Raw genomic sequence first — 8,558 nt, 5'->3', positions numbered from 1 at the left:
GCATTACACAGAAACGTTTGTGAATTGTACCAGTAAGAGTATCTCAACTTTAGGGAAAGAAAAAAAATAAATTACTTGGCCTGTCATTAGCGAAGCTATAGCAATAGCAGCAGGGGAGAGGGTAAAAAATCCTAAAATAAGACAGAGAAAAGAATGAAATCTAATTAATGGAGTTTGTAGATTGGAAAGCCTATCTGTGGTTCATTTAAACATGAATATCTAATGCAAGGCTAGGCAATCCCTTACAGCACTGACTTCTAGAAACTATAAAAAAAGATCATGCTTTAGTCCTGCTATTACTTTACCTTGATGATAGGAGGTTAGAATATGAATGCAGTTTGAAAGATAGTACCATTTCTTTGATACATCAAAAAGCACTCTGCAGTAGACTACTACTTTAGTAGGACACTTATAGTCAAAGCTAGTATTTGACTATGCTCCTAATGTCATATTACAATGACAGAAGCTCAAGATATTTCAATTTAATCTTAGTTCAAAAAAATCTTTTAGTTCTGCTATAGCGAAGTCAAAATGGACTTTTATAGTTTTTCAGCTTGAAATTGGACAACGAACAACTTTTATAGTAAAAATGAAATGCAGAATATGGTTGAAAGGGTAATCATATTCAGAGTTAAAAAATAAAGCACTTGCTACTTATTTGGCACTAAAGTTTCCTAATAGGAAACTATGCTAACAAGAATGAGAGTACACAATTAAAAAGCAACTGTTCTGACTAGTAAAAGATAGTGGCTCTGCATTTCTTGTTGACTTGTTTTATAATGTTTAAGGATAATGGTGTCTTTGAAATGACTCCTGATAGACCCTCATGAAAATGAGAACTAGGCCCACTTCATAGATGTTAGGTTGAACAGTTTGATATATGGCTCAGTATAATGTGAATAAATTTTGAGTCATCTTGCAGTTTTTTAAACTTCATCAGTCTAATCTTTTGCACTAAAAAAAAAAAGAGAAAGTGTTCATTTGTAGAATTACAACATGTAAAAAGTTCTTACAAAGGATAGATGTTACCAGCTACTGGTTTCACCAGACTGTAAAATCAATCCAGTGGAGTGAGTCATGCAGTTCAGTCACGATACCTGGTAGCTAATTCGTTACTCACAAAGAGATACGGAAGTGGTGTGTACACAGACTTATCACCAATAAAATGTTTAACAGGTTTGCCTGACTTTAAAAAATTTCCAAGTCTAGATATAATCTAACTCAGGATTCAATTATGTAATTTAAATGACTGGCCTTAGAGATCAAAAAATACATACTGTAGATAATGTAGGTAATTTTCCCTCTGCATGTGTATAGCATTTTCTAGGTAGTATTGTAACTGTATGCAAAGACAAAAGGTATGAAATCTTCTAACTGCAGAGCAGGGGATTTTTCTGTCAAACACTGCACTTGGAGGCTTCTTGTTGCTCACTTCTTACTATATTTGCTATGTTTGACTGGGAACCAGGAAGAAAACTGCCTTCCAGCTTCCTCCTTCTCAGATCTGTTGGGATCCCTTAACAGTGGCAACAGTGACCAAAAAACCCCCAAGCCCCAGCTATTCACGAGTCTGTATAACTTCTCATTTTTCCTTTCCTGTCATGGTTGCAATAATGAAATTCTGTAGAGTATTGTGGAAGTAAACTATCCAACTCTTTGGTTTGCTTAAGAGGTAGTTTGTGGTCGGGTACCAAACAGACGTGTCAAATTACCTAACTTTAATTTCAAGTAATTGGTGAACAGAATTACCCTTGGGGTTGAGGGAATTATAAACAATGCAGCTCCTGGTACTTTTCTCCCCTCTGGATAGAGCCAAGTGGAAATTGCTGCTAGTAGGTATGCTACAGCTGCTCGTGACAGTCTGAGAAGGTGGATATTTGCAAATAATACAATTCACTTGACCTTCGCTGCTTGACAATGAAAGAAAAACTATCTGAAGTACTTTCTTGGGGTTTTGGTAAGCACTATCATTCTTTCCTGTGATTTCTGCAGTGAACGTTTAAGTGTTGGTAATAATTTAAGACAATATCTTTTGAGTAAGTTTTGATATGCACAAACTTAGCCTAATAAAAAGGACAATCCAGACTTGACCTCAAATGCTGCTCCTTAGTTAATGTTATGTCTGCAAAAGAAACATAAGGCTTACATTGACTAGGAAGAAAAAGAAGGAATAGTATATGTGATAATCCCTGTATGCTTTTTGATGATCCTAATTGCTATGAAGGGGGCAATGGGGAGGAATTCATGGGTTTTTCACTTCCCAAAGGACTTTCTGAGAACATACAGCCTTGATGAATCTCTATTTCTATTGTCAAATTCAAAGGTCCTGATTCTCATATCACTCAGACTGTGTGTTTCCTTGACTTGAATGGGTTTAATTTTGTTTTATGTGGGAAATGTCAACACACTCTTTTCATGGTATTCTATTCTGAAGTCTCCAAATCAAGAAGTGAGGATAATTCAAATCAGTTTGAGATAAATACCTGAGCTCAAGTGGTCCCTTTCAGACTTGATTGGCATTAAGTAGGAACCCAGCAGGTCTGTCAAATCCTTTCTTCATATAGACTAGTCAGATTATTTTGGATATCTCCATCCCTACACTTCATGCATTGCTCTGTTTCCTCTGTTGCTCTGATCACTGCTGAGACTGATGGATTCTGATGTTTTTAAACCAAACTGAACATCCACTGGGCCACCTGTCACCTTAGGGGACTTTATGAAATAGTATCTTGACCACAGAACTAACCACCAGTTGCTGAGAGTCAGGCACATATGAAGAAGCAGAGGAATGATCACCATGCAATTTTAAAAGTCAATGTGTATAAAGTTAATGCAGCTATATTGGTACCACTTAAACACTTAACCACATGCATATCCTATATTCAAACCCTCAAACTGAAAACCTTGAAAAACCCTATGCAAACACACAAGCCAAAACTTGATAATTAAGAATTCAGCCAGCACCAGTTAGAGTGTTGTGACTATCAGGCCACACACCCCATGGTAAAACACAGTAGAACTGAGGTTCCTGTTGTCTGATACTGCACTTCTGAGAAGGACAGAAGAAAAAGTGACATAGTCCACTGTATGTGAGTTAAGAAAGGCTCTCAACATATCAGTATGTTATTGACAAAAGCATCAGTTGGCCAAAACTTGGAGATCCCAAATTTTGTGGAACAGCTAACTACTCCAGTACTCAAAAGAAAAAAACTTTTAGGAAGAGCACAGTGTTCAATAGACTCTACTTACTATTACTGTGTGGTTTAACTGGTGAATTGCTGTTGTTTGTAACGTGAAACAAACTACTGGAGGGAAAAAGAGGGTTTTATTTTTATGTTCTATATCTCTTTTCAAGGCTATTGTTAACAGATGGAGGCAACCAAGAACCATACTGTGAGGTATTATGTGGCTGTGCTGTAAAATAAAAATTGAATTTGAATTCTTATAATATGAGAGATGAAAGGCATTACTGTGTTGATTTCTACATCAACTCCTGTAGTAATGAACAGTGGCAGTCCAGGCCCACTCACCAACAAAGAATTGGGTTTGCATGATGAAGTGCTTCTTTCAAGAGAAAGAAAAATCAGATATAAGATTTTTTACTTTCCGGTGCCACAGGACATTTGCTGTCTTACTAGTTCAACAGGTTTTACTCTCAGCTGCTTGTCAGGGCCTGTACATTGCCTCCATTTTGTTTGGTAACTGTTTATAATTTAACCTGGGATTGGTCTTGTTTACTTGCAAATGGTCTCTGCCTTCTTCAGTTTAGAGTTCTATCCATGATTATGTGTCTGTGAGTGTGTGTGCTAATGTTTTGTTTACCCATAGAGTTATATCTTGCCAGCACAGAAATGTTTGTCCATAAGGATAGTGATGTTTGTGGGGTTTTTGTGGGGATGTCTCTAAGGAAAGCCAAAAATACACCATGGTCAATTTCTATGGGTTTCAGAATGCATGTGAGAGGCTGGGAGTCAAATCTTGGGCTCACACATATTGTTTTATTCCAGTTGAGATCAACAGCAGATAGAGGTTTAGCCCCAGGTGTTTAAAGCCTTTCCTTCCTTTTTAACTATAGCTTGCCTTATCGGCCCCAAACTGTTTCAAGATCGTTAGCTTTTAACTGTGGGAAACTGAGTAAGCAACCAACTGAAGCCCTGCCTGCTTATGGGAAGCTGCTGTTGCTGCTGCTTTGAATGTCTGTCCATGCCACTTGCGCCTCAGCCCTGCTTCCTTCTTGCACTACCTGTCAGCAGCACATGTCCGCCAGGAAAGTCACCCCATCTTTAGTGCACCAAAACCGCTCGGTAGGCACATGACAACATTTGAGCTGAAGCACCTGGGCTTTGGCATTTCTTTCTCAGCTGCTAAAATCTCTCTTTGGAGCCTTCCTTTATTTGATTTGTTCCTTTATTTATTTATTACTGAGCTGTCTATGAGCAACTGGAAGAGACAAATATCATTCTCTGAAGTTTTCAAACTTTTAGAAAGTTATGAGGCAACAGGTTCTGCAAGCTGAAATCTTTCCTTTTTATTTTTGTTCTAATTTGTTTCTCATTTAGAATTTAATGTTAAAAATCTCCCCTATAAAATCATAGTTCCAGTAACATATTTGCTCCAAGCACTAGTTCATTCATGTTTGCAATACAGCTTCAGACTAAGTGGAAGATTTTCAGTTTTCTCTGTTATTTATTCCACTTTCTTGGTAATACCAAAGTTATGTCACTAGCATGCTTTGGTATTTCTTTTCATACTCTCTGCACTGACAAAATCAAGAACCCTAAAAATATGCAAGGCCTCTCTGAAACACAGGACTGACTTAAAGGAGTAAGATATGTTTCTTTGTTTAAAGTGTTGTGTTTTTTAGATTTTAGAGTTTATTTTCGAGAAACTTTCAAATTTTATTTGTGCAATGTATGCTAGAAACATTGTATTTTATACTGAGAGCTGAAATTCTTGCGAAATCACTTGAATCCAGTAGATATGAATGTAAAACTATTAAAAATCACAATGCAATTCTGACAACTGTCAGCAGGTCTCCCAGGTTAACAAGCAGAATTCTTCCACCAAGACACATTAAAAAAACAAAATGACAATCCATTGTATAGTTTATATTCAGCAGTGCCATTTTTATAAAAAAAACCAGTGTCTCTTTGTACCCTAGTACTTTTAATTTTTAATGAAGTCAGTTTTAGTTTAAAGTCAGTTTTAGTTTAATCTAGTCCTCTGGTCTGCATCAGTCTTAGTTTATAAAGGAGTTTTAGTGGTGGTTATGTCTTCTGATTCCCCCAGATCTGGTCATTCTGATTTGATATGTAATTTCTGTATTTTTGTATGAGTAATTTCTCCTGAAGATTACAGTGCTATTCTTTCAATAAGAAAAAAATCTTTTTTTCTCCTCCTCTACTGTGCCCATTTTAAGGTTAGTAAGGAAAGTTGGAATGTTAAATAAAACTTCTGGTGGGCACAGGGATTATGTTTGCGGTATCATAGAATCATAGAATGATTTAGGTTGGAAAAGACCTTTAAGATCATCAAGTCCAATCGTTAACCTAACACTGGCAAGTCTACAACTAAACCATGTCTCAAGTGCCACATCTACAAAGGTGTCTTTTAAACACCTCCAGGGATGGTGACTTAACCACTTCCCTGGGCAGCCTGTTCCAAAGCTTGAGAATCCTTTCAGTGAAGAATTTTTTCCTAATATCTAATCTAAACCTCCCCTGGCACAACTGGAGGCCATTTCCTCTTGTCCTATCATTTGTTACATGGGAGAAGAGACTGACACCCAACTCTCTACAACCTCCTTTCAAGTAGTTGTAGAGGGCGATGAGGTCTCCCCTCAGCCTCCTCTTCTCCACACTAAACAACCCCAGTTCCCTCAGCTGCACCTCGTAAGACTTGTACTCTAGAGCCTTCACCAGCTTAGTTGCCCTTCTTTGGACATGCTCCAGCACTTCAATGTCTGTCTTGTAGGGAGGGGCCCAAAACTCAACAGAGAATTCAAGGTGTGGCCTCACCAGTGCTGGGTACAGGGGGATCATCACTTCTCTAGTCCTGCTGGCCACACCATTCCTGATAGAAGTCAGGATGCTATTGGCCTTCTTGGCCACCTGGGCACACTGTTGGCTCATATTGAGCTGGCTGTCGATCAATACCCCCAGGTCCTTTTCCACTGTGTAGCTCTCCAGCCACTCTTCCACATGCCTGTAGTGTTCCATGGGGTTGTTGTGACCCAAGAGCAGGACATATCACTTAGTCTTGTTGAACCTCATACAGATGGCCTCGGTCCATTGATCCAGCCTGTCCAGATCCCTCTAGAGCCCTCCTACCCTCAAGTAGATCAACACTCCCACCCATCTTGGCGTCATCTGCAAACTTACTGAAGAATCCACTTGATCCTCTCATCCAGATCATTAATAAAGATATTAAACAGAACTGGCCCCAGTACTGAGCCCTGGGGAACACCACTTGTGACCAGCCGCCAACTGGATTTAACTTCATTCACCACCACTCTTTGGGCCTGGCCATCCAGCCAGATTTTACCAAGCAGAATACACCTGTCCAATCTATGAGCATCCGGTTTCTCCAGGAGAATTCTGTGGGAAATGGTGTCAAAGGTTTTACTAAAGTCTAGGTAGACAACATCCACAGCCTTTCCCTCATCCCCTAAAGCAGGTCACCTTGTCATAGAACAAGATCAGGTTATTCAAGCAGGACCTGCCTTTCATAAACCCATGCTGACTGGGCCTAACCACCTGATTGTTCTGTACGTGCCACGTGATCTGCTCAAGATGACCTGCCTCATAACCTTCCCCAGCACTGAGGTCAGACTGACAGGCCTGGAGTTCCCTGGATCCTCCTTCCAGTCCTTATTGTAGATGGGTGTCACATTTGAGAACCTCCAGTCAACTGGGACCTCCCCAGTTAGCCAGGACTGCTGATAAACAATGGGAAGTAGTTTGGTGAGCACTTCCACCAGCTCCCTCAGTACCCTTGGGTGGATCCCATCCAGCCCCATAGACCGATGTGTATCTAAGCGGTGTATCAGGTCACTAACCATTTCCCCTTGGATTATGGGGTCTTCATTCTGCTCCCTATCCCTGTCTTCCAACTCAGGGGGCTTGGTATCCAGAGAATAACTGGTTTTACTATTATAGACTGAGGCAAAGAAGGCATTAAATATCTCAACCTTTTCCTCATCTTTTGTCACTACATCTTCACCCACATCCAATAAAGGATAGAGATCGTCCTTAGCCTTCCTGTTGTTAATGTATTTACAGAAATATTTTTTATTGTCTTTTACGGCAGTAGTCAGATTAAGTTCTAGCTGGGCTTTGGTCCTTCTAATTTTCTCCCTGCATAACCTCACGACATCCTTGTAGTCCTCCCGAGTTGCCTGCCCCTTCTTCCAAAGGTCATAAACTCTCCTTTTTTTCCTGAGTTACAGCCAAAGCTCTCTGTTCAGCCAGGCCTGTCACCCTGGACCAGGGAGGTTCAGAAAGGTAAAAACCTACTAAGACATCTGCAGTAGTGTTTTCAGTTTGCCACCACTGGTAGAGGTGTTCATGTAGTGTAAACATGAACATGTCCTCTCTCTGAGTCCCACCAAGATGATGCAAGACATGAAGGATAATGAAGAACATACATTTTGATCTGGCTGAGAATGAAACCATCGTATTATTTTTTTTTCTGCTCTCTCAGTCAGGAAGCAGCATTATGACCTTGTTGAGCCATGTTTAGTCATGCACATTTTAGAAACGTTTTGGGTTTTTTTTTCCCTTTGGTAAGGGCCTTTTCTAGTTACCAGAGAACGCAAACTATTCTCTGCCTTAGGAATGTTTAATGTTCCAACTTGGAAAGCTAATTAAAGAAGAGCTACAAAGGTGTAAAAATCACATTGGATAACAACAAAGAAAATAGATTTTTATAGAACAAAATAAAGCTAGGGCATGAAGAAAGATAACACAGAAATATTGAGACTCACGTGATGCCACATTACGAGCCACTCTCCTCTGTCCGTTCAACCAGAGACCCAATATCATGGCTCTTCACAGAAGGGACCTGGATTAACGTATATACAACTCAACCCTCTGAAATGCAGTGGTTGAAACAAATATGACTAGGCAGGTAGAGGGTGCAGTAAGCAAGCTGAAGTGTCAAAAAAAATTAAGAAGCTAAAAAAAAAAGGTTGACATATCACTAAGGAGTGAGAAAGTCTCTACAATATAGCAATTCTCTGCACATAGAAACCTCACCTTCAACGATCTTTATAGTCTATATGGTGTATATTATTTACATCTGATCATTCAGTTTAGTAAAACAAAAAAGCACCATCTGCCCAACCGCACTTTCCTTCCAGGAAATTGAAATGAGAACGGATGTTGTCTTTCGTGCTTATTTTCATTCTTTTTCATGTTTAACTCTTAGTACAGTTGGTATATGGTCAAAAAGAAATGTAAACCAACGTATTCCTTAGCCACCCTTTCCCAAAGCACACAGTAAAGGAAAAAAAAAAAAAAAAAGAAGAGACAGTCATAGAAAGATCAAAAAAATCCATC

At 39.3% G+C, this 8,558-nt stretch overlaps 1 long non-coding RNA gene across 1 annotated transcript in view; it reads left to right on the top strand.

Moving 5' to 3' along the window:
- Positions 1–1,791: 1,791 nt before the first annotated feature.
- The window catches only part of LOC141922437 (uncharacterized), a 45,672-nt gene continuing 38,905 nt past the window's right edge, over positions 1,792–8,558 (top strand). Inside the window, exon 1 of the long non-coding RNA XR_012622984.1 lies at positions 1,792–1,957. This is a non-coding gene — a long non-coding RNA (uncharacterized LOC141922437). The remainder of the gene's footprint in view (positions 1,958–8,558) is intronic.

The sequence above is a fragment of the Strix aluco genome, chromosome 4 (assembly GCF_031877795.1).
Source record: "Strix aluco isolate bStrAlu1 chromosome 4, bStrAlu1.hap1, whole genome shotgun sequence".
In the NCBI taxonomy this organism is placed as follows: Eukaryota; Metazoa; Chordata; class Aves; order Strigiformes; family Strigidae; genus Strix; species Strix aluco.
This window is presented reverse-complemented; position numbering and strand designations above follow the sequence as displayed.